This window comes from Acomys russatus, chromosome 24 (assembly GCF_903995435.1).
Source record: "Acomys russatus chromosome 24, mAcoRus1.1, whole genome shotgun sequence".
NCBI lineage: Eukaryota > Metazoa > Chordata > Mammalia > Rodentia > Muridae > Acomys > Acomys russatus.
In genome coordinates this window covers 31,091,710-31,117,705 of record NC_067160.1, presented here as the reverse complement: position 1 = coordinate 31,117,705, position 25,996 = coordinate 31,091,710, and the positions used below count along the sequence as shown (strand labels likewise).

The following is a 25,996-nucleotide window of genomic DNA, read 5'->3' as shown; positions in this document are numbered from 1 at the left end:
ACACACACACACACACGCACATGCACACAAACAGAGCACAACATGGATACGTGTTTTTAAAATGTTTATTAATACAAATCAAACCCTTTGTTGCTTTTCAGTCATACTGACGTCAGTCCTGACTAGATCTCCCATTTCAGTCTTGTATCACCAAATTACTCAGAGATTCTATCAATTTAAATGTCTTTCCTTCAAAGACAATTACTATTTCACTCTCAGAGAATACATAAAATGCATGTTGTGGTGAATTGAACCTTCTCTTCCTCTTCTTTTTAGAATTTATTTCCAGTCAGTCTCTATGCCTTTCACCCCTTAAGCCCTCTGGTCACCAATATCCCTTCTCTTATTAAACTTACTATAGCATAGGATAGTAAACCAGTCACTGGGAATTTTATTTTGAAAAATTGAGATCAGTGATACTTTAGAATATAAAATCTCATGTGGTATAGGCTATACTACCTCTCTATTGAAGTAATTTTAGATGTTGAAAAGGTATTTCTATGCTTTCACATGCTTTTCCACAGTCTAACTGTTGCAAAAAACCCAAAAAGGTCTTCACATCATCCCTGACGTCATACTATATAGGTGGTCACATTGTGATTTGCGAAGTTTCATTAAGTTCAGAGACGGTCCAAGCTCATATAACACATTTCTTAGTGTATTATTTTTGGAGAATATATTGCTACTTTCAAACTTGAGTATTTAATTATATTTTTAGGGAGAAGAGCATCGTAGCAGTTCGTAGAAGAGTGGAAAGATTTCGGAAGATCTTAAGGCACTATTAATATTACAGACTCTCCTCCTAGCAATCCTAATCCTTGCCTATCACAAGAAAATCTACAGACTTACGCGTTGGATCATGGTGCCTTGGGCAAAAGAGAAGACACATGTGAAAATGAACTCATAGACCGTAGCCTTATTTGAAGGAAGCACAGTATCATCTGTGCCCAACAAAAGCACCTTGGAAATCACTTCCAAGAACACATTCCTATATTTAAATAGTTCATAAATAGATAACTCTAGCTATAACCTGACACTAAATCTTTTTATTGAAGATCAAATTTTTCATACACTATATTCTGTTCATGGTTTTCCCTCTTTCAACTCCTCCTAGATCCTCCCACCTCTCCAACCACCTAATTCTACACCTTCTTTCTCTTTCTTTAGAAAACAAACAGAAAAACAAAAAAAGCCTTTTTCTTTAGAAGGAGGAGAGACATCAGAAACATACAAAAGTACACATAAAAACACAAAATTGGAAACTACAAAAAGTAAAAAAATCAATAAAACAAAAGATGGCTAACGTAATACAAGAAAAAAAACTACAAAAATACCATAAACTTCATTTTGTGTTGGCCATATACTGCTGGGCATGAAACCAATCCTGTAGTGTGGATAACATGCTCAGTAAAACTCCACTGAAGAAAACTAATTTTTCCTTTGCAAGCAGATATGAATTGGAAATAAGATCTCGGTTAGGGATAGGAGCTCATGTCCACTTCCTTATCATAGCACTTGTATCCCCTCTGGGTAGAACCTATGTGGGCACTGTGCAAAACAGCAGTCTCTGCAAGTTCATCTGTGCATCTAGAAGATACTGTTTTCATGATATCTGACAGTAACTTTAATTCAATCCATGGGAATAAACGCTATAGTAACATACGGCTGTATTTATTTATGCAATTAAATTATAATAGATATGCTTACAATCTAATGGTTCATTATTCTACATTTTTTGGTAAGTTATAATTTGATATTTGATAAAACTTAATCAAATACATGTTTTATTTTTGTATTATATTATTGTATAATGTATTATATTGTATTATTGTATAATGTATATAAAGTAAACATGTTTACACCACAGAAACAGTAATATGTGTATATATTTTAAATAGTATATGCTAAGAATTTTTAGTGATAGAATAATAATTATAACAAATATGAATCTTAAATGTATATACATAAAGGTATAATGTCTTTTTAAGAACAGATAATACACTGTGATATGAAAAAAAAAAGCTATTTAGTCAGTATAACCAGATGTTGGTAATCAACTTTCTTATTTCATATTTAAAATAGATGAGTTGATTTCATAATCAGAAAATACTATATTTTGTTGTAATTTTCAAAGCCATACAGAAATCTACTATCTCACTGAAAATATGAATTACGTAGCAGACTTCCTTGTGTTCTGGATCCTGTAATAGCTGTACATCTCTTCTACACTGTGCCCTGAGTCATAATTGGAATGAGCCTCAATGTAGATGTGTCTTCTGGCTCTGGGTATCCCATAACTAGTTGATCTGTGAATTGTGTCCAGTTGTGGTTTTCTGCTACAGTCTCCATTTGCTGTCAGGAGAGGCTACAGTGGTGAGGGGTAGGAGGAGTACACTTGGGCGTGCACAGAAGGATAAGATTTCAACTAAGACATAATGCTGGACTCGTAGAAATCATGTGCCATTGTGACAAAGGGCAAAACAAATGGAGGTATTTGTTAGGAAAGGAATTTGGGCTTTCTGCCTTATTCAAAAGTTGTTAAGCATGTCTGCTTTTTCTCCTTCAGAAGTACACAAGGGAGAGTGGAGGATGGCTTCAAGGGAAGCAGGAGGCTTGTGGTTTTTATAGCGTCTTCTGTAAAACTGAAGGCATGGCATGCACAGGGCATAAACACTTTCACTGTTTAGCGCTTATTTAGAACATTTTTTTCTGAATACAATACTTTATTATGAGCAAAATCAAGTAAAATGTTGAGTCAAAACAAAATTTTATTAAACTAATATCGACTCATTTACCATGGCAGTTTTGAAATTTGGTTTTCAATATATTGTCAAAATAGGTAAAGAGATCGCATAGTAACCTCATATTGCCTCATTCATATGTTGATATATTCTACTCAATTTCAGATTTCTATTAGAGGAAATATCCAAAGTTATTAAATAGAAATTGCTCATATTATCACACAAACTATTCCCTTAGCAACAATAGCTTTTCCTGTAAACTTTTTATTCTTTTCCATAATGTAAACTAACATTTGAGTTTGTGCTGCCTTAAAAGATTTAAAGGTGACTCGGGAACACCTGTAATCCCAGATCCCAGTACTCCAGAAACAGAGGCAGGCAGATCACTGTGAGTTTGTGGCCAGCCTGGTCTACAAAGTGAGTTCAGGACAGCCAAGGCTACCCAGAGAAACCCTGACTCTAAAAACAAAAAAGCAACAAAACAAAACAAAAAAAGATTTAAAAGTCATGCATTAACTAAGATCACATCATTTGTGCGATCTTAGCACACTGCATAATTTTGTAAAACTAGGAATTAAAAATTACCAATAATTGTTCTCCGAAATTTTAATTTTCCATTCATTATTAATATTCTTCCTGTTTGTGACGGTATCAACACCTAAGACTATTTATAGAAAAGTGTGTTAATACTAAATTATGAAGTCACACTTCAACTGTGACTATGGCCACCTAGTTAGAAAGAAAAGTGAAAGAATGAGAAACTTGGAAAAAAATAGTGTGGACACTTTTATTGCCAAGAGGAAACCAATCTGCCACTCCAAGCATTTGGTTATTTAACTAATAGGCATGAAGTAATATTGTGGAAATCAAGCATAAAACCAAATAACATGATCTGCTATTCCCTTTAAGGTGCATTTTGGTTTAAGAAAAAAATGCTTAGGAACAAATGTTTTAGAAGTTGTATCCAAAAACATTCTAAAAATCAAGGTGCAGGGACTGGATAGATGTCTCACCAGTTATAATCACTGGCTGCTCTTACGAGGGCTGAGATTCAGGACCTACGTGTTGGCTCCTTACCATCTGTACCTCCAATTCCAGAAGATTCAGTGCCTACTTCTAAACTCAGTGGGCACCAGGTACACACATAGTGCACACACACACATAAAAACAAAAGCACTCATACATCAAAAAATAAATAAGCCTAAAATGTTTTTTAATTAAAACAAAATAAATGCACAAAAATGAAATGTTACTTATACATCTCCCTTGGAGTGTGTTCATTGGGGTCAAAGAGTCTCCACAACGTCCCTCTCATAGCCCCCGGTTTCTCCAAGGATGAAACATCTACAATGTTTTCCCGCAACTATGAAATCTCTTCAAAATGTCAATGCCAACCATTTAACATCCTAGAGAAGCTTTGTTTCACCTCTTTATTGCTCAAGTCTTTCTTTCCTTATGGTGCTATCTGCTCCCAAAGAATTCTGGCCAAACTACTTCTAAAGCACACATTTACTGAAAACATTTGTAAAGTGGATGTTTAAGAAAAAAAAAAAGAGTCTGCCACCTTCTACAAGCATCTTGTAGCTTCTCCTCAGCGTGTGACCCTGACATTTCAGTAATTGCTTCAACCTTCCCAAAGCAGGGCTTTGTGTCTCTGCTAGATGAAACACTTCCTGGGCTCCTTATTTTAGAAGTTCTCCACTTTGATTGCTGAGCCACTGGTTTCTCCTCTGCCCTGGCCAGGGCCACTTTTAGACTGTCAACACATCTGAACTGAGTGTTTTTTTTTTTTTCCCTGTGAGAATGGAGTGCTCACGGGTGATAAGTGGTTTCATTGTCACTTGTCTTCTTTTGTGACTCATTTTGGGTGAACTAGATGTATTTGCAAAAATATTTCTTACTAATTATTTTTTATTTTTTTTTAAACTGAACCCAATGGACATTCTGTAACAACTACACAATGGTTCAAATTACATGTTTATAATAATATGAATAGGTGTTGTTACTATCTCATGAATACTGTTTGTTGACTGTTAATATTATTTCAAATTGAGCAAAAACAATGTAAGGAGTTAAGAATGCTTATGGAGCAATAAGCCAAAATTAAAGAAAGATAAGGACTTACCTTGTTATCTTTTTTTTTTTCAAGGAAATATAAATTTTCTCCGTGCTTACCCATTGCGTTCTTCTGGGAGATGTGCTGTGGGATGCAGTGAAGTCTTGCATGCTGTGTGTTTCAAAGAAGTTGCTATGGTGAATGTTTCTGACCCTCCAAAATTCATGTCAAAACTAAGTCACCAATTTCTAGAGATGGCTCAGTAAGCTGCCTGCCACACAAACATACTTCCTTTGATCCATCATACAGCCAGCTCAGTGTCCTGCCATTCTCTAGGGAAAGAACAATAGTATAAAACAGAGAGGCAGCAAGGAAATAAATCCATTCTATGGATTTCTAGTTGTGCAATCTAGGCCACAGTGAATAGGAAGTGCAGAGGTTATAAGCAATCGCTTTGAACTATGAAGATGGGGCTTGGCAAAGACCTGCTCAAAAGTCTGCTTTATTCCTATTCTATTCAGGAAAGTTTGCGAAATGTAGGGGTTTAAAAGAGCCTGAATGCATTTTAATGACTCAATTTATTTGTCAAATTTCTATGCTAAAGCATGGGTCAAGATAATATTTTATATTTCTAGGCAAACAGGGCTTGAAACAGCCTCTAATAATTCTCTCATATTCGACTATTCCCAAGAGTAGCCTACTTTCTCATGCACTAAGTAGGTTAGGTCATATAGAGTATTCAGAAACAGATTTGGACGATGTTGTCCTGTTGCCTTCCAGTTGGGAAAAAACAAGGCAGCAAAGGAATGCATCCCAACAAGATGGGTCTTCTCAGCATCTATTCTGTTCAGTAAGCTTTACTGGGTATCACTGAGAATAGAAAGTGAAATATATTACACGGATTTTACAGCACATTCTACTTCTGGATACTATCATTTTAAATAGGCTTAAGTAAATGGTCAAAGACAGTAATTGTGAAATAGCACAAGTATCCTTGGTCCAGTGCTGGGAGAGCTCTTACTGAAAATTAAAATTAATTGTGGTGTATAAAAGTAAAGATATATTTTCTTCTCAGAGTTAGTGAGCTAAGGCTACTATATCTTCTGTCACTTTGTTTATATGGTAGCTATTTAAAGTCTTGATGTATGTCTAATGTAGAACCATTATTTCAAGTTACATCTAAAATGGTAGCAGGAAGGCTACCCTAACAAAACTTTCAATAGCAGAAGGGAAAAAAAAAAAAAAAGGCCAAGGCCTTTACAACCACTTCCCGAAAGATTTAAGGCAATGTGTTCCACTCACTATAAGTCCCCGTCTAAAAAAAGATGATAGCGCTCTTTTAGAATTTGGCAAACATGTTGAATCCACAATAGATAAAAAAGTCAGAAGGATTTCTCTTTGTGCTAAATCTCCTACTTTATTTCCACTCTGTGAGTCTGTGGGAAAATACAACAAAGAAATATCATTGTCACGGATTTTGAAAAACACTAGATGTTAAGGTGGCTATTATTCCCAGGCTTTTGTGATCGCTATTTCTGATCGTTTTTTAGCGTTCTGCCTTTTTCTTTTGCCTTAAAAATAAAAACTGCTTTCTGCATGACTTGTTTTCTTTGCTCCTGTCCATTGTCCTTATTTCTCTTGAATTCTTTCATATTCTCTCTTACCTCCTACTCCTTCAGCAAGTCCTCTCAGTATTGTGCCAACAGTTCACAGCATATACATAACGGCACGACACCGAACAATAATAATTTAAAGATGGACTCACACATGTGTTTCTAAATCTAAATAAGCCCCTCCGCATCTAAGCAAATAATCTTAAATCATAAACAAGATGTCTACAGTAATTACATCTAAAACTATGAAAACAATACTTGGCCATGGTCAAAATGAGGGCAAGTCAAATAAAAATATAACTGTTCCAGATGCAAAAAGATCCATAGCCATCATCCTGCATAAAACTAAAGTCCAAGTGGATTAAAGACCTCAACATAAAACCAGATACACTAAATCTGTTAGAAGAAAAAGTGGGGAAGAGCCTTGAACTCACTGGCACAGGAGACAACGTCCTGACCAGAGCACCAGTAGCTCAGACTCTGAGATTAACAATTAATAAATGGGACGTCATGAAACTAAAAAGCTTTTGTAAAGCAAAAGATACTGTTAACAGAACAAAACAGCAACCTACAAGCAGGGACAACATCTTCACCAACCCTACATCCAAAATACGGCTAGTATCAAAGGGCGTGGGTCCTCGCAGTGGGCGCTGGTCCATGAGGTGGGCTTGGTCCACGCTGTGGGAATGGGTCCATGGGGTTCAAAAGATGAGGTCCTCGGAGCACAAAACCCAGGAGCAACAAACAGCTTTGGCAGACTTGCTCCTTCCTTTTCTAACAGGACCTTATGAGCATTTGGATGAGGAAATGGCCAGTTTTGTGACTGATTCCCGCTCTGCCGCCCCCGAAATCCCAGGTTAGCTTCAGTTGGGTTGCATACTTCTATATGTGATATGGCTCCTTAACTACTTACTTAATAAAACCTTAATGCAATTTTTAAAAAAAGATGAGGTCCTCAATGCGACACAGAAATGTTCACCCCTGAGACTTGCCTGATTGGGAGGAAACAGTGCAATGCATTAGAAATATTCAAGCCGAGATCATCCAAGATGGCGAAAATCACACACCATGTCTGATAGCAGAACAGCAGTGACTGCACAGACACCAAAGGACGATACTTAGAGCTCTAAAACACAGTGCAGGTGTTTCCCAGAAAGAAGGAAATCCTGTCATGTGGATCGTCCGTGCCTTCCCACTGCAGGACCATGCTCAGGTTAACTACCAGGGACCCTGGGCCACTGCGGCTGCTTTTCGAGTTGCGGCCCGGCACAGTGTGGGCCAAGGAGATGGCATTCAAGGAGGGGGTGCTGTTCAAGCGGAGCCTGAGCAAGGACTGCTGCACCACCCTAAAAGTCCAGCTCCTAAAAGTCCAGCTATTCCACTCTCAGGAATATACCTGAAAAAAATGTTCCACCATTCAACAAGGACATTTGCTCAACTGTGTTCATAACAGCTTTATTGGTAATAGCCAGAATCTAGCTAGATGTCCCTCAACCAAAGAATGGTTAAAGAAACTGTGGTACATTTACACAATGGAATACTATTCAACTATCAAAACAAGGAGCTCTTGAAATTTGCAGGCAAATGGATCACACTAGGAACAATCATCCTGAGGGAGGTAACCCAGACCTAGAAAGACATGCATGGTATATACTCACTTATAAGTGAATATTAGCCCAACATAAATGTTCTTTGAGAGACTCCACATAGAGGGGGATCAGGACAGCTGGACTCTGGGAGGAGAGCTACAAGTTTCATGCAAGAATTGGGAAATGGAAGAATGGGGTGTGGCTGGGGCTACACAAACTGATGCATCAACTAAGGACATTGCAAGCATAGTAACTAGACCCCTTGTTCAGATGTAGCCAATGAACAACTCACTCTGTACATGGAGAAGGGGGGAGGGGACTCCCTTTTACATGAACTCTGGTGCCTGTGATTAGATCACTGCCCCTTGGCAGAGAGGTCCTGTGGGAACACAGAAGAAGGAGATGCAGGCTACCCAGATGAGACCTGATTAGGCTGTGATCACATGGTGGGGATGAGAACCCAACCTGTCAGAGGTTTAGGGGAGGGGAATAGAGTAGAAAAGGAAGGGAGGGTGGGAACAGGAATATAAGAGCAGCTAGATTACAATCAGGGTGTAATGTGAATAAATTATAATTTATAAAAAATGTTGAGCCTTAGTTTAAATGAAATAAAAAATGTGAAGAGTGAGTAAACACACACACACACATATAGATTAGATGGTGGAGGTATATTGATATAATTCTTTTGACTGTGCCTATCCAAATTACTAGGTATGTGTTAACAAATGAATAGATTCAGCAACTACGGGTCTGGAACTCTACTTCTAAGATTAAATTTTATGTTACATTAATGGCAAGGTATATATTATAGTATTTAATATATGTACAATTACATATTATAATATTAAATTATAGTTTATAATCACAAAGCTGTAAATTTTTCAGTGTCGTTTAGTACATGATTGATATAATAAAATACTACATGATTTCCATGATGAGTTGTGTGTTGATGAGCAAACTTTTCATGAATTATTAATAGAAAGATAAGGGACTGCATTTAAACAATATGGCCACCTCTGTGTGTCTAAGGCTGAACATTTAGTAATCTAACTGAAGATGCATGAGCAGTAGATGCCTGTACTCCCAGGACTTGAGATATTGGGGCAAGAGACTGATGAGTTTGAATATCCCTGGCTTCATTGAAGAACCCTAATCTCAAAAAATAAAATAACTAAGTGAAGAAGATGAATAAAAACGTGTTCAATTAGATCAATGTTGCTATGTAACTTTATTTGGGGGAGACAAGTATAAGAAACAGTAAAATTTTAAAAAATAGTAAAATCAGTTACCTTTGGTGCAAAAGACAGATCTCTAGGTTGGGTCAGACTATATCATCTTTAACATGTATTAATATTAGGAAACATAACTGTTAGGGTGAATCCGTATATACTAAGGGGGTTTTTCTTAGAGTGGTCCAGCTGGTTCACCAGTGGCTGTTTCCCAATGGAAAAGGCAAGAATCCCATAGATATTCAGTCTGTGAGGCTAGATATCACACTTGGTGTTGAGTTTATATTTTAATTCCAAAGAAGCAGGTCCTGATACAATTAAATCAATGTCTCAGCAGTAGGACTGGTAAGCTTGCCAGTGAGAGTGAGGGCAAGCAGGCAAAGAGGAAAGGCTTCCTCGTTCCATGTCTTTTTATATAAACTGTGTCCGAAAGTATGACCCAAATATAAAGTCTTCTCATCTCAAAGGATCCAGATTTAGGCTGGGCATACTTTTTTATTTATTTTTATTATTTCATTTTGACATGGTATTTTTTATTTATGCAAAAATGTCATGAACCATAAAGGTAACCCTGGTTGGATGCTAACAAGCTAGCCTATCAGTTTCATAATTCTAGTAGAAGACCTAAGACTTCAGTATCAGAAATAAAAGGCAATTCCTTCCTCGCAGAAATAACAACATTGGCACTATTTGTCTAAACAGACCTTGCAATGGTACAATAAACTAGGCCGGTGATGGTTAAGGACTCAATGAGCTGTGACAGAAAACAAATCCGGGTTTAGATACCAACACTTCTTCAGCGAGCATAACTAATCTTGGGCAAGAGGGAGACTCTATGCCTAGCACTGTGGACATTGTTCTAGAATCTGATATCGTATCTATATTCTGAGGCTATTTGATATATATGTTTGAATAAAGAAATATGACAGAACAGTCAGCAGATGCCTTGCTTACAAAGTATAAAAGATATTTGGAGAATTGTCAATCAACAATAACTAGTTGTTGGTATTACACTGTCTTAGCCTCTCTGGGAAATTTTTCCTATAAACATAATATTGGCCATTTTGTTAACTATCTCTCCTTTCCCAGACCTCATGTTGACCAGGTTCTCTTATTAAGTTCATACTTATTTTTCACAGGAAACGCTTGCTATTTGGAACTAACTCCATATAGTTGTGATCAATACATGGTTGATAATTGATGTACTTCTTTTTTAAAAGCTTTTTAAAATTTCTATTATTTATTTATTTATTCACTTTACACTTCCAATTGTAGCTCCCTTACTCCTTTCCTCTCAGTCTCATCCTCTCTCTCTCTTCCTTCCATCCTCCTTCCCCTGTTCCCCAGAAAAGGGGAGCCCCTCCCACCAACCCACCCCTGCCTATCAAGTCACATCAGAACTCAGTGCATGGCCTGACAAGGCAGCCGTACCAGGGGAAAGTGATTTGACAGACTTCCTTATGTCATCCTCCCAACAATTTAAGGACAGAATTTTATAAAAACGTGTCATATGCCTTGGTATAATTGCAAATTTCATTAAGGTGATGAAAGATGTGTATTCTTAGAGTGAATATTACCCCTGCTACAAAATCATTCTTACAGAAGAATACTCTATGAAGAATATATAGAAATTTATGTTATTGTTTCTATGGAAAAGCTTCTTCTTAGACTAGAATGGGTTTGTTACAGTAACAACAGTGCTGCAATCTCAGTATCAAGTGCACGTTCTTGGTAGTTAGAGCAGGAAAGAGTGGACTAGAGAGTGGGAAAAAAAAAACAATCCTTTCTGGCCATACACAGACAAGCATGGTTTTCATTTTCCAATGCAGTCACACTGGAGCATAATTCCTAAGGCAAAAGGGCATTCGATTCTCCCTCCGTATGCAGAAGAAAGGAGAAAGAATACTTCTAAGTGGGGCCCTTAGGAGTATCTACTGTTTTCATCTACCCACTGAATTCCATTTCCCACTATTTGTGACTAACAAGAGAACAAACAGTACAAACGTCTCCAGCTATCATGTCATTGTTAAGTAAGTATAGCTCTCCTCAATCTTTATTATGCACTCCACATCTACATTTTGCATAGTTTTTCTTCATTTTTACTTCTTGAACTTTGGAGGCTAGACATCAATCAATAAGAAAAGGATAGAACATAGGAAGGAATAGTGAGATTCTGAAATACAGGATGCTCCATTTGAATTTTTTATAATGAACACATGATGTATAAGGGTTTTTTTTAAACCCAGTTTCGAATACAAATTAAATGTTCAGAAACGAACTGACTTTACAAGTTGGCATGTGTTGGGAACAATGAACTTTTTCTAACTTCCTTTTATGAGGTGGTAAAGAAGGCATGTCTATGCTGCCTGTAGAAAGTTTGTCTCCTCTATTAAAGCTGTGAAGGAACACAGATGAGTACTGAAGGTGTTAAGAATGTGCTATCATGCTAGTAAGAAACTGAGACAATTGAGCTAACACAGTTTTCAAGTTATGGATTTAGTAAAGTTATTACAAGGATACTTATTCCAATTGTCCGGTGTTTCATTTTTAAAAATGTATTATTGTGGTTTAGTTCTTAAACACGTATGTCATGTTATTTAATACTTGAATTTTAAACCTTCAGTGAAGTTGAATATATAGTGTAAATCAAGTAAACTATACTTAAGCTCCATCTGCTATGATGTGCAAGAAAAAGTTTAAACAATACAGCTATTATTTTAGCATATTCCTATGAGCAAGGATTTCAATATTAGTCCCAAATGCCTTTCTATGTTTCATTTTTATATTATAGAAATAATTTAAAAGGCAACATTGATGTGTATACTTCTAGACTCACAATAGAAAGAAGAGATGCAATTTCTTGTGATGGATGGTTTTACTTGGGACTATAGCTTTCATAAAACATATGGATTACGGTAGCTAAACTGATTCTAATTTTTCTTAGATGTAAATGTAATATCCATACATAACACAACAAGATTTTCATGTTTGTTTGGGTTTTTAGCCTCTGTTGTCTCTGAATAAATCAAGAACTGTTTACTTTTTCTACACCTTTCAGGTTTACTCCATCTAATTTAATATTTGTGGCAAACCTAATGTATTCATTTTTCAAGGAAATTCTCTATTCTTCTGACACCATGCATGATTCAGCAAGACACCATGAAAGACAATCATAGCTCTGATGAACTGCCCTCCTATCTCACCCAAACTCCCAAAATGCACTCTTAGAAAGAAGCTGGAGTTCTTTTAAAATTTCATTTTTCATGTTAGTGATCCATCATATAATGTTTTCATATAGCTTTCATTTAAGTCAGACCTCTTAGGTACCACAATCATCTTGTTGATAGACTTAAATGTGTATACATTAGAAGCCACTACTCTATACAAATAACCTTAATCTAATTCCTCCTAAACTTCACTTCACCCTACTTGAAAACATAGTAATGCCATTCTTGCTTTCTATTTGGCCTGGTGATCCATTAGTGGTCCTTACTATAATCATAGTAGGAGGTCTTAAGTTTGCCAACCTCTGATTACTCCAAATCCTGCTCAGCTTCAACCCTCACCACTTTATTTTTGTTTTCACATCTCATCATATTTCTGCACTATAGGGTACATAAATATTTGCTTAAAGTAACAAATGCTTATATAAAAGAAATTTCTGCCTTATCTCTTTTCTTGACATTTTTAGATCCATGCTTTAGGAGGAATCACTAGCTCACAATTTGTAAGTATTTACAAGAGAAGGTTGTCTCTGTTGAAGGCAAGAAGTACAAAATATTGTGTGATAGACTTTTATTTTATGAAAACATATGCCCCAAAATATTACCACTTTCCCCTCAAATTCAAAAGCTACAAAAATAGGTTATTCACTCAAAGTAGTTGTTCCATTCCCTGTCATATGCCAGTGATAGCATGAGGTGCTAGGACACACGTTGATGGCTAAGAGAGGCGTGGCTCCTGCATCCCTAAATCATATATCTAGTGACAAAGGTGGGCAATGAAACAGGGATAAAGACCAACTTGATAAACCCTATAATCATTTGTTAAGGAACATGAAGTGGCCAGAAACATGCTTCTAGAGGATAATCCTATAACTATGTACCTGAGAGGTACATTTAGGTGTAGGTTAATTGAAGTAGTAGGGCTGACGCGAGGGGAGGCCATGTGTAAGCAATCGAAGTAGAAGGAATACGTATGTAAGGGGACTAGGAATTTGTATTTGCTTTCGGTGAACTGAAGTGCTGTTGCATAAGGTATTAGAATTCATAACAGATTTAACATTACATTTTTTGACTTGGAGTGTAACATATTAGACTGTGGAACAATCATAATGTCAGAAACTATAAAATTGTTGCATTAGCTTCTCCACTGAGCAAGCTCAGGAGTGTGGCATGACTTCCGATTGCCTCATTTTGTTCCTCCTTACCCTACCATCTTGTAGTATTACAAGAAAATGCACTCACAGAGCTCTGGGTGTCACAGAATTAGAATGAACATATCTGTGGAGAATTGATTAGTTTTCTTTCTGGTTGAGATGTACAACATGCCCCGGATGATGAAGCTTTGCTATGCATGCCAGGCAGGAATAAGTAGGCAATTACTCCCCCAAGGCATGGATTCTCTCTCTGCCTGTGAAAACTCTGCCATTTGTGAAGGGAGCTTTTGTTTGCTCAACCTAGGAGCTACATGTCTCCATTATTCTAAACTTCAACAAGGTTACTGGAGATGGGGCACTTCTGAAAAATTAAATGATCCCTGTAAAACTAAAAAGAAATCTAACATAACAAATATGCTGCTTATTTTCTGCTGTCTCAAAATTAGTCAGTTACATATTGAGGGAAATAAGTGGGGATTACTCAAAATCTAAAGAGAATTCTGAGTAACTAGGGTTAGACATTACCTGCAGTAATGAAAATATGGCATTTTGTGATCATATATCACTTTCAAAATTATATATTATAAAGGTACCCAGGCTTTCCTTGTTCACTCAGTAAAGCTGGCTACCATGACAAAAGCCAATGTGTAGAGAAGACATTCAAGAACTGACTTTTTTTTAATTAATAAATTCTTTTTTGACATATACATTTATATTATTAAACACACACATATATAATAAAATACATACATTTGTAATTTTAGCACTGTATAATGCTTGTAAGAAACTATGTTTTCAGAACAAAAGAACCAGACACTGATGCTGGATCAGACCTAAGAGGATTCATTTCCTCTCAGCGTGCTAGAAACTGACATCCTGCATCTTTCATGTCCCAGCACCAAGTACTTCAGTTCCTGCTCCTCATCAGAACAGGACAGCTCCCAGGACAGCTTCAAAGACAGCTTACAATCCCATTTGGTCCAGCCTTTCAGACTGTCATACACAGGACTTCAATAAAGATGGAATTTCTCAACATGTAGAAACTGAATTACAAATGCTATTCCTAGCTTGTTTAACCATTTTCCTCAATTTTATTTGAGCCCCTACAGAGGTATTATTCATCCCAATCAGCCAGAAGAAACCTTACATGAACAATACCCTATTTGCCTTAAGGGGGGGTTGGGTAGGTTTTTAGTTGCTTTCTTGGGCTACAGATGTTTGTTTTCATTAGGAGTTGTTATAAGTCACTATTGGTCTTATTCAGAGAGAAAACAAAGTTGGACTCAGGAAGCTCTATCTTTTTCTTTATCTTTCTTTCTTAGGTTTGGAGTTTGGGGTTGAAAAGAAAAGAAGGGGGAATATAGAAATAAATAGAAATGATAGGACAAAAGTAGATTAGTGAATCTACTCCTCAACTTAAGTCCTTAACTGTTATTCACAGAGTTATTTTTAATTCATTGGTATAGAATTTTGTATATTGATGAAAATAAATGTAATTTTGATGCATTGGTATAGAATTCAAATTTAAGATTATTCTTTACACACATTTTATACATTTCTACTCTAATATGATGAACTGATTTTTTTTTTTTTTTTTTTTTTTAGTAGACAAGTACTGAGAACTTGAGGCCTGAATTCTGGCCTGAATTATACCTACCTAAAACCCATTTGTTCCTTAGAATAGGGTCTTTATCTCTGAAGTCTTTAGAATAACTACAGTCTGGCCAACAGGATGGATATTCATCCAATATGACTTTAAAATGACATTTGACACAAAGAGAATATGATGATAACACACAGAAAATAGTCATCTATTATCCAAGGATTAATACCAGAAGACCTTCACTTATAGTGCAAAGAAGAACTCAGGTTTACCAGAACATAAGTCTAAAGTTCTATCCTTTAGAACACAAAGCAATTAAATTTTAGTTGAGTAGACTACTGGGCACAAGAGACAAGATTATGGTGTCTGCAGGGTCCTCTTCTGCCAAAAATGAGTGAATAAGTAGAAATTGACATGAAAAGAAACTCCTCCCCAAGTTGAGCTAAGAAAAAGTTCATAAATATTACAAACAAGCAAATCAGGAAAAGGAATCTGATGTGGAGTGGAAAATAGCTATGTGGGTTTTATTGTAATGGATGGAAATGAATTCATCCAAAGACCTGAAAGGTGTTTGAATGAAGGAGACTTTTGTTTGCTCAACCTAGAAGACTACATATCTCCACTTTTCCAAATGTCAACAAGGTTATTAATGATGATACACTTCTTAGAAACCAAATGATATAAGGGCCAGGCATTGTGGTGCACACCTTTAATTTCAGCACTCAGGAGGCAGAGGCAGGTGGATCACTATGAGCTCAAGTCCAGCCTGGTCTACAAAGGGAGTCGAGAACAGCCAAGCCTACACAGAGACCCTGTTTCAAAAAAACCAAAACAACAACAACAAAAAAAACAAAACAAAAAAAGAAAGAAAGAAAAAGAAAAAAACCAAATGATACTTGTAGAATTAAGACCTAACATAACAAGATAAGGGAGCCATTTTCTTCTCTCTCAAAAAATAATGTTAGCTGAAGTCATTTCACATGAATATAAGATATGAAAACATACCACATTTATGGGATAGAAATTACACAGCACACAGCAAAGTCAGTGTGTAAAGTATAAAACCAACCTTTGGGAAATACACAGCTTTAGGGTGAGAGTGAGAAAGAAGGTCCATCATTGAAGACAAGGGGAAAGCCTTACAGTCCACACATATGTTCCTTGAAACTAAGATGAAAAGGACAACATATGATCTAAAAATCTTTCAAAAACAGGTTTGTGTCTTCTTTTTTTACTTGGAGTGTATATTAGAAAAGCCTTTCAAGGCCCCATTTTTCTTCTTTGTTGATGGCTTTCAAGGTCCTTCCTGTTCTGAAGCTTCATTTAAGGTCTAACCCGGATGCTCATCTTTCCTATCAGTTGGACAAGTCCAAGGTTAGCTCTCCTCAGAGTGTGGTACCACCAGGCTGCTGTGTCTGCTGCTCAGGGTTTCATATCGTGTTTTTTTCTCACATAGCTTACTGTATCCAACCCTCAAACAGAATCTTACTGGTATGACATTTGTATTAACTTCTGTACATTTTAACATTTTTAATTTTTTCATGACTTATAAATTAAACCAATGACAAGTACTTAAGTGCTACTGAAATATGCTTTATAAGTTAACAATGCTACTACATCTTGGAAACCGAGACTTTGATCTCAGGAGGCTAGAGAGATGCACCAACTTTTAAGATGCTCTTGCAGAAGATCCAAGCTGTTTCCCAGGCCCCAGTTGGATGGGTCACCCACAACTACAGATCCTGGAGCTCTGCCATCCTCTGCTGGCTGTAGCTGCTGCTTGTATCCACATGCAAATACCCATGCACAGACAAACACATGTAACTTTTAAAAAATAAAACTCTTAAACAAAAAAGAGTTGATTTCTATTAGTCCAATCAACTTGAATATATATTTACAATTGTACATTATATGTTTTATAAATTATATTATATATAATTGTACATGTTATATATACACTTATTTTATGTAATATATAATATTACATATATTATATCACAATGTTACATGTATATATAGTATGTACATATATAATGCATTATATAGAGGAAATTTAATACAGCAACATATATGGCTGCTCTGGAAAGGGATCACATCTAAAGAGCTAGGTCTATGTGATCTTACTGGAATACAGACATGCCCTCACTACACACCTTTAATCCCATTGGATGGAATATAGACATGCCTTTAGTACACACCTTTAATCTCAAACAAGGAAGTCTAACTGAGGGGCAGACAAAGTAAAGAGTCAGAGAAAGATCTGACAGAATGTGTCCGAGATAGGATATGCCCAAATCTCACAAGAATAGTCAAAAAAAAAAAAAACAAAAACAAAAACAAAAACAAAAAACAAAGAGCTGTTTAATAAAAAAATGTAGTGCAGAGGAGTAGAGTACAGTAGAGGAATACAGTAGAGTTCATGCAGTCAGTACAGTATAGTGTGATGCAGTTCAGTTCGTGGAGGTCAGAGGCAGTTTTCCCACACAAAGCAATTCAGTGAGAAGCCAAGAGAAGTCAGCTTGAATCTGTCAAACTACCAGGAGGAGTTTTGAGCCAGAACAGGTGAGTTGATGCAACCAATTAGAAATTTGAGAAAGAACAAGAAAGGGCGAACGTATTCAGCATTAAGTCCAGAAGGCTGAAAGCATCCTAGGCTTGGGTTAGTGGACAAAGACTAGAAGCTGAAGCCTTCAAAGTCTGGGCTTACAGAAGATTAGATTGTACAGAGACTAGAAGCTTCCAGTCCTAGGCCTAAAGATAGGTAGAACAGAGATAAAAATGCTCTGGGCTCAGACCAAGCCATATATTCTTAAAGCTTGGGTAAGGCTCTGATCTCACCCCCTCATCTGAGGAAATAAAAGCAGTATTTATAAATATATATTATATATTTTGATATTTTAATGATCACAGTGAGATTAGAGATTTTAGTTTGGTATCCTCACCCTTTGGTATCCCCAAGGGATCAGTCATAGGACTTCCTTCAAATATCATACTTTGAAAATGAATGGCATTTGCATGTCTTTACAGATTTTCTTATATATTTTATACTTTCTAAAAAGGAAGGATAGCATGCTACCAAGAAGAGACTTGATACCGCATGAGCATATAAAGGGGGAGGAGGTCCCCTTCAGTGACAGTCATAGGGGAGGGGAATAAGGGGAAAATGGGAGGGAGGGAGGAATGGGAGAATACAAGGGAGGGGATAACCATTGAGACGTAATATGAATAAATCAATAAAATATATTAAAATTTTAAAAAAGGCCAAGAAGAGTTTCTCCTATATATATTCTTCAAATCACATAAGAGAGAATATAACAGTCATGCCATGTCAAATATTCTTTATAATATACTACTTGAAGAATAACTGACAAAAAGTCTGTAAGTGTCTCATTCAGGCACATTTTGTTTTTACATTTGCTTTCTGAGTTTGGCTAAATCTACTGATAAAGAACCCATGGATCCTTAGGGAAACCTAGATAATGTACTTTCATCTCTTAAAATGCAGGCTGATAGTGTTACGTCTTCCTTTCATCTGGGATGATTTTTAGTGTTTACATAAAAAGGCATTGCGCATGCATATTGTGTCTGCCCCGATTGCACCTGAGGGTGGTTCTCTTCTACCTAGAAAACTGTATTTGTTTCTCATCTTCCAGCTTCAGGAGAATTTTGTAGATGAGAATAGGTGGGCTCCTGAGGAATTTGACTTGAATTGCCAAATAGGGACAATGGACTGCGGGCAAACACATGTCCTAGCAGAGTGTGGGTGAGGTTGTCTCCCTTGATTCCACTCAATTTCAAATGCTCTGAAATATTTTGTAGTTTTGAATATAAGTTTATGGGATTGGTTAAGCTGTGCATATTTAATATTATTCTCTGAGATAAAAAATGTTCTTCTATTATATAGTCAAGCCATGAGCAACTTTCAGGAAATAAGCACAGCACTGGGGAATCTAAAGCTTAATTTTCTTTTCTTTTTTTTTTTAACATTCAAAAAAAATTTTATGAATTTGTTGAGAATTTTATGCAGTATATTTTACCATATCTGCCTCTCCATGGTATCCCTTAACTCTTCTTAAATCTACCATACTTTCAATTCCATGTTTTTTATTCAATAACCCATGAAATCCAATTTGTGCTACTCATACACTTGTGGGTGTGGGGTCATCCATCGGAACCTACTGCACCTACAAGGAACCATACTCTTAGAAAACACTGTCTTCCTCCCCCAGGAGGGTACCAAATGCCCAGTATTCTTTGATTAGGCATGGGGGCACTTGAGTGCCTTCCTACTTCATGCTAGAATTTTAACTAGCTTGATTTTTGTGAAGGTGTTGTGCAAGAAACGACAGCTGCTCTGAGTCCAATGGTCCTTCCATATCTATTGCTTCTTTTTGATGCTCTCAGAGATCTGGATCTTGCAATTTTTATGATTCCTCTTTTATGACAGACCCTGAGCCTTGTGGAAGGAGTGTGGTCTTGATGCCCCATCCATGACTGAAGAATATACTGACACAATTTTCTGCGCTTTGACCAGTTCTGAGATTTTCTATTAACCACTATTCAGTGAAACTTCTCTGAAGGTGTCTCAGAGCTTGACTAATCTGTGGGTACAGATAGATGAATTTGGAGGATAGTGTGATACTAACACTAAGGATGTTTTTCAAAGGCCAAATTTAAGACTACTGTTTTATTATGTATACATATATATGTATATGTGTGTGTGTGTATATATATATATATATATATATATATATATATATATATATTTAATTGGAGTTACCCTACATGGAGATTTTGTTCATACCAGAGCCATGGGTGACCAAATGAAAAATTCAGGGTCAGATGTAGAATATCTTCCTCAAGTGGTTCGTTAGTGGTATCCCAGAGATACCCTGCCAAATAATGTAGGCTATTGTCATTATCCTTGGCTGCCTACCAGAATTTGATAGAAGACCCTATTTCTAAAGACACTACCCACATTGGTCACAGAACATGAAGAAATCAAGTTGATCCTAACCTGGAAGATTCTTCCCAGCTTGCTAGTTTCATAATATTGGAAAGCACTATAGATGCTTCTAGGCAAGAAAGTTTTATCTAGCTGTAAACTCTATCCCTCTGCATTCAATAGTAACAGAGATAATATGGAGGTAACCAACCACTCTCTGATTGAATGTAAGGCCAGCTCCACAGTGGAAGCACATGCCTTGGCCAGGAACCCTTGGTAGAAGAGCCCACAGACTCCAGAAATAAGTTACTACTATGACAATTAGCTTCCTGACCTTGTAATAATAACACAGTAGAAAGTTTCTGAACTGAACTCATACAACACAGTCAAATTATGTCATTTACTACTGCTCCTTCTCTGGTTATCTGACTTCCAGAATTGGAGCTATAGAACTAAAACTCACATTGGATTAGAATACTTTCCACAGCTCAAAATGAATTTTTGTTATTTTTGGCTTTTTTTTTTTTTATGGAGCAAGTCCTTCAGAGAGTGCATGTTATATACCAAGGGACCGCCCAGCATCTGGATTTAAGGACTTATGGCGTATCTTTAGAGGATGTAATGAAAGAAAGAGAGAATTTCTGTACATTTTATTCCAAATGTTTCTCAACATCAACTGCAATAGTAAAACAGAAGAAACATCGGACAAATTAGATTTTCTCTTTTTAGGAGGTTGAGTTTATTAAGATGTGCATGTCGTCCTTCTCATTGTCAATATTGAGTGGCAGAGTTAAGGTTCATTTTACTCCAGAAATCAAGAAGCAAAACTGAGGCATTCTAGTCATAAAAATCCATTGCTATCCATGATAAAAAGACATACTTCTATTTAAGGTCTAGGTTAATAAACTCTTAAATTAAATCTAGCTTCAAACTCATAAAATAGATATTAAAATGTAATTTTTATTTTGAAAACCTATGCAAGCTGAGCATGATTGCATACCTCTTATTTCCCAGCACTTGGGAGGCAAAGGCAGTCAATTCTCTCTAAACCACAGGCCAAGCTGGTCTACAGCTAGTCCATGGCAAGCTAGGGAACATCTGAAAGCCCTGTGTCAAGAAAAAACAAAATTCTAAACATCAGTATTCACAGTACAGAATGGGCACAGGGCTGGGTTGGTGTTCACAGAGTTGATTCACTCCCCTTTTTTGAACATGGCCTCCCTAAGCTCCAAGAGGTGACTTTGTATGAACTTTAGATATCGGTTTACGGGGTGTAGTTTGTGATTTTCTTTAAAGAAATCTCCTTTCTAAGTCTCTTTTTAGCACATTTCCCTCAGCATCCTTTCTGTGAAAGTATATCTAGTACTACTAACTAAAGACAGAAACCTGTAACTGAACAGACCACTGTGTTCAACGTTTTCAGAGCAGTGACTATTTCTGAGAATAGGTTTTGTCAGATAGTGCCAAATAAAATTTTTACAGTGGTGTGTCAGAGACATTTTTGAAGAAGACTCAGGGTAGATCTGAAAATAGATTTGTTTCTCAGTTGTCTAAAAGTTAAACTCCTCACTTATTTAAAAAAAAAAAAAAAAAAAAAAAAACAGTGCCCCAATACAATTATTTTCCCTTTTTTGTCCCTTGTCACAGTTTCAAAATGCTAGTAACATTTAAATTACTAGTAATAATAATAATAATAATAATAATAATAATAATAATAATAATAATAATAATAATGAAGTGAAGCAAATCTAGAAGCTTAGCTTTTGGCAGAGCCAGATTGGTAACTAGAGAACACTAAATTTATTTGAATTTTCCTTTCTCCTGTTTCTCTTCTCTCTCTCTCTCTCTCTCTCTCTCTCTCTCTCTCTCTCTCTCTAAGAACTACCCTTCAAAGGATACCTTTATTCTGACAAAGCAGCAGCCTACAGAATGGGAAAAGATTTTTTTTCAACTCCACATTCCATAAAGGGCAATGCCCAAAATATATGAAGAACTCAAAAAGCTAGATATCCCAAAACCAAATTAGTCAATTTTAAAAATGGGGTATTGATCTAAACAAAGAATTCTTAATCAAGGAAACTGAAATGGCTGAGAGCACTTAAAGAAATGTTAAACATCCTTTGCCATCAGGGAAATGCAAAACAAAACTACTTTGTTATTTCATCTTATACCTGTCAGGATGGCTAAAATCAATAATGCAAGTGACAGCTCATGCTGGCAAGGATGTGGATTAAGGGCAACTCATCCATCGCTAGTGGGAAGGTAAACTTGTACAGACACTATGGAAATCAGTGTGGCAGTTCCTCAGACGGATGGGAATTGATCTACCTCAAAATTCAGCTTTGCTACTCTTGGGCACATACCCAAAAAACACATCATCCTATCACAAGGACACTTGTTCAACCATGTTCATTGCTGCTCTAGTCATAAAAGCCAGAAATCAGAAACAACCGAGATACTCCTCAAAATAAAAATGGATTAAAAAAATATGGTACATATACACAGTAGAATACTACTCACTTGCTTTAAAAAAAATGTAATCATGAAATTTCCAGGCAAATAGATGGGACTAGAAAAAAAAACGTCCTGTGTAAGGTAACCCAGACTCAGAAAGATAAATATAAAATGTATTCACTTATTGGTATATATTAGCCATTAAGTAAATGATAGCCACAAACCCAGAGAGGTTAGGTATAGAGTCTCATCTATACCTAGGGTGAAATACATGGATCTCCCTATGAAGAGGAAATAGGATAGATTTTACCGGTGGACTTGGGGAAGCGGGGTGGGGGTGAGAGAATCAGGTGAGAATGGGAAGGAACAATGGGGTTAAGAGAGGAATACAACTAGAATTGAATGGCATTTGAGGGGGAGTATGGAAACCTAGTGTAGTGAAAACTTCCTAAAATATTTGAAGGCAATCTTATTAAAGTCTCCAAATAATAGGAGAGATGGAGTCCTATCTGTTCAGCTTTTGTCACCAAAGGTAGTTTCCAGTAACAGAACTGGGTTTAATCCAACTAAGTTTGTTGGTCAAAGGGGTGTCATGAAAATCCCCAAACAACCTAAGCATTGTCACAGTCTGTGGTGTCGCAAAAGCCTGGGGATGGCAATGAGTCAAGACGGTACCACTTCATGCATATAAAGCCATTGCGCTGCGCAAAGATACCATCCCCACCACATTGTCAGATGCTTGGGGAAGGAGTGGAAGTGAAAGTTTGAATTCTCCTCTGGCTCAGGAACATCCCTCAGAGTGCAGAAGAAAGCCTTCTCTCACTCTCACTCCATCTCAGTTTCATCTGCCAGCCGCAAACAGAAAGCCAGAGTAAAATGTGTTCCAAACTGGATACCCTGTTGTCCATTGCTTGCTTCTGGGACCTAACTGTGAACTGACTCTGTGCTTGTACTTCTCTGACCCTTGATACAGGGAGAGCTTAAGGAACTCACCAAATTTAGAGAGCTCCTTTTTAACCAGCTGGAAAAAAACAAACAGACCTGATAGTAAAGGTGTGACATTGAATTCCCAGCAGCGGCTCTCTGGGAAATGGTTTGTAACCTATAACTGGGTAGCAGTCAAGAGGAAAGCCAGCATATGCATGGAGACAGGTTTCCAAAGGTTGAATTTAGGAGATAGATTTTGCCCTCTAGAAGCTAGCTGAGACAAAACAAATATGTGTTTAGCTGGCTCCCTCCCTATAGTCTTTCCTTGGTTTGGGTCCAGTTTACAAAATACGGTGGCAGGTGGGTAGAATACACAAAGGCAGGGCATTCAGTCCACTGAGAATAATCTCTTTATCTTTGATGGCAATAAACAGAGACATATGCTGGAGATTTACTGTATGAACAGGGGACCCATGAAACAGAATGGAGAACACTTTCTCCCAGTGTGCACTACACACACACACACATTACCTAAGCTGAGATCCTATAATGCATTACCTAGTGAGATTTTTTTTCTATGTGTGATAACTAAACAAATTTCAATTTTGGTATTCCACAAGGCATCAAGTTACTTGATAAAACTATTCATGCAAGAGTAACTAACTTAACCTCTAATTTATCAATTACCGTGGCAAAGGATCTCTTATGGAAATAAGGATTGTAGTTAAGCATAGCAAAAGTTAGATGATAAATTTAATACATTGCAAAGTGTAGAAAAGAGCTGGACCAGTATAAACTGTTTGAAATCCAGCACTTGCTTCCAGACAAGTGCAGAGGGAGATACTATGAAACACATTTCTTTTTGTTTTGTTGTTGTTTGCCAAATCTTTTGTTGCTAGTGTAGTAAGGTGTGATTTCACGAAGGAAAAGGTGAGTGAACTTCAGAATATTTTCATTAGTACCCTAACTTAAAAACAAAATTAATAAACAAGATTTCCTTCCCTGTATATTTGGAGTTATTTATCTCTTCCATTGTGGATTTAAAAATACATGTTTATAGTTTTAGCAAATAAATATAAATATTAAAGAAGAAAAATTCCTCCTCTGCTACACTTTGATACAGTGCATTGAAAGGTTTATTTCCATCCTCAAATTTATTCTTAGTTACATTTTTGACAAATGGGAAGGAATGATTTAATCTTTACATTTATGTGATTTGCATTATCAAAGGACGAGTTAATAATACATTTGATGAGCATTAACATAAAAGCTAGTACTCAGGCCACAATTAATGCTTACTTCATCAGCAGATAGAAGAGAAGCGAATAACACACAGCCTAATGGAGAACTTCTCAGATGTACTATGGACAGAAGCCTTTTTTTTTTTTTTTTTAATAGCAAAAGCATCTAATGTTCAGCAGGAGAGAAAAAGAAACCATGTTCAGCTGCTTTGCCATCAGGCTGTAGTCACTGTTAGAGATGTGTGTGCAGTATTTCCATAAGGCTAGAAAGGATGTCTCCATGATGCTTGTGGTCAGAAGTGCTGAGTTGCAATCTGACCACGGGCCCCCTTTTTAACCACTCTATGAACTGACAAAATTACATTCACTCTGTGGGGACTACAGATCAACCATCCTAAGAATTAACCACCCTCGCTCCACCTGGTTAATCTTGGGGATCCCTCTGGGACTTTTCTGTGACTCTGCTTCCCATGCCATCTGCAGGCAGCCTGGGCAGACATCAGAGGCTAAATGTGATTCCCCTGAAGAACTCATCCAGCTACAATCCTTTTGGTCCCTGGAAGTGCCTTATGAAAGGATTAGACACCTCCTCTGGTGATCAGAGGTGAGCACGGCTGTGGGGTGCAGTAAAGAAGAAGCTTTGAGGTGAAATGAAGAGAAAATTAACATAAAGAGAGGAAGCAGGAACAGGCTTGCCATTCGACCTTAGCGAGATTCAAGGCCCCTGCAGTGGCAGCTGCTGCACAGTGAGGTATTCCAGCAAGCAATGTGCAAGTAGACAAATGCTTTTTGGCCCAAAGGTGATCTAGAATACTTCCTATACTCCACTATGCTGCCCTTCTGACCTATATCTTACTAGTTTCTAGCATCTGAGTGTTAGTGGGTCCACCATCCTTTGAATCAAAACCTGCCTGGTTTTAACAAAGCTGCGGGATATTTGTTTGCACACTGCAATGTTAGAGACCCTGTTCTTGTACCATTCCTGTTTGATTGTAAGCAACACAAAATTTGCTCTGTGTTAATGCACAGTTCTTCTTGCAGTTACAGTTTAGAATTTTCTGTGCGCTGCCGTTTTCTCTTCACTGGATGAATGGAGAATGTGTGATGAGGGAACGGTTCAGCATTCATTCAGAGAAATTATTCTGTTTCAATTACATGATTGAACAAAAGTTACTCTCAGGATAATGGGTCTAAGACATTCGTAGAACAGTTAGAGATTC

The 25,996-nt window shown here is 36.9% G+C and overlaps 1 pseudogene; it reads left to right on the top strand.

Moving 5' to 3' along the window:
• The first annotated feature begins 7,118 nt into the window (after positions 1–7,118).
• The window catches only part of LOC127206957 (40S ribosomal protein S2-like), a 38,753-nt pseudogene continuing 19,875 nt past the window's right edge, over positions 7,119–25,996 (top strand).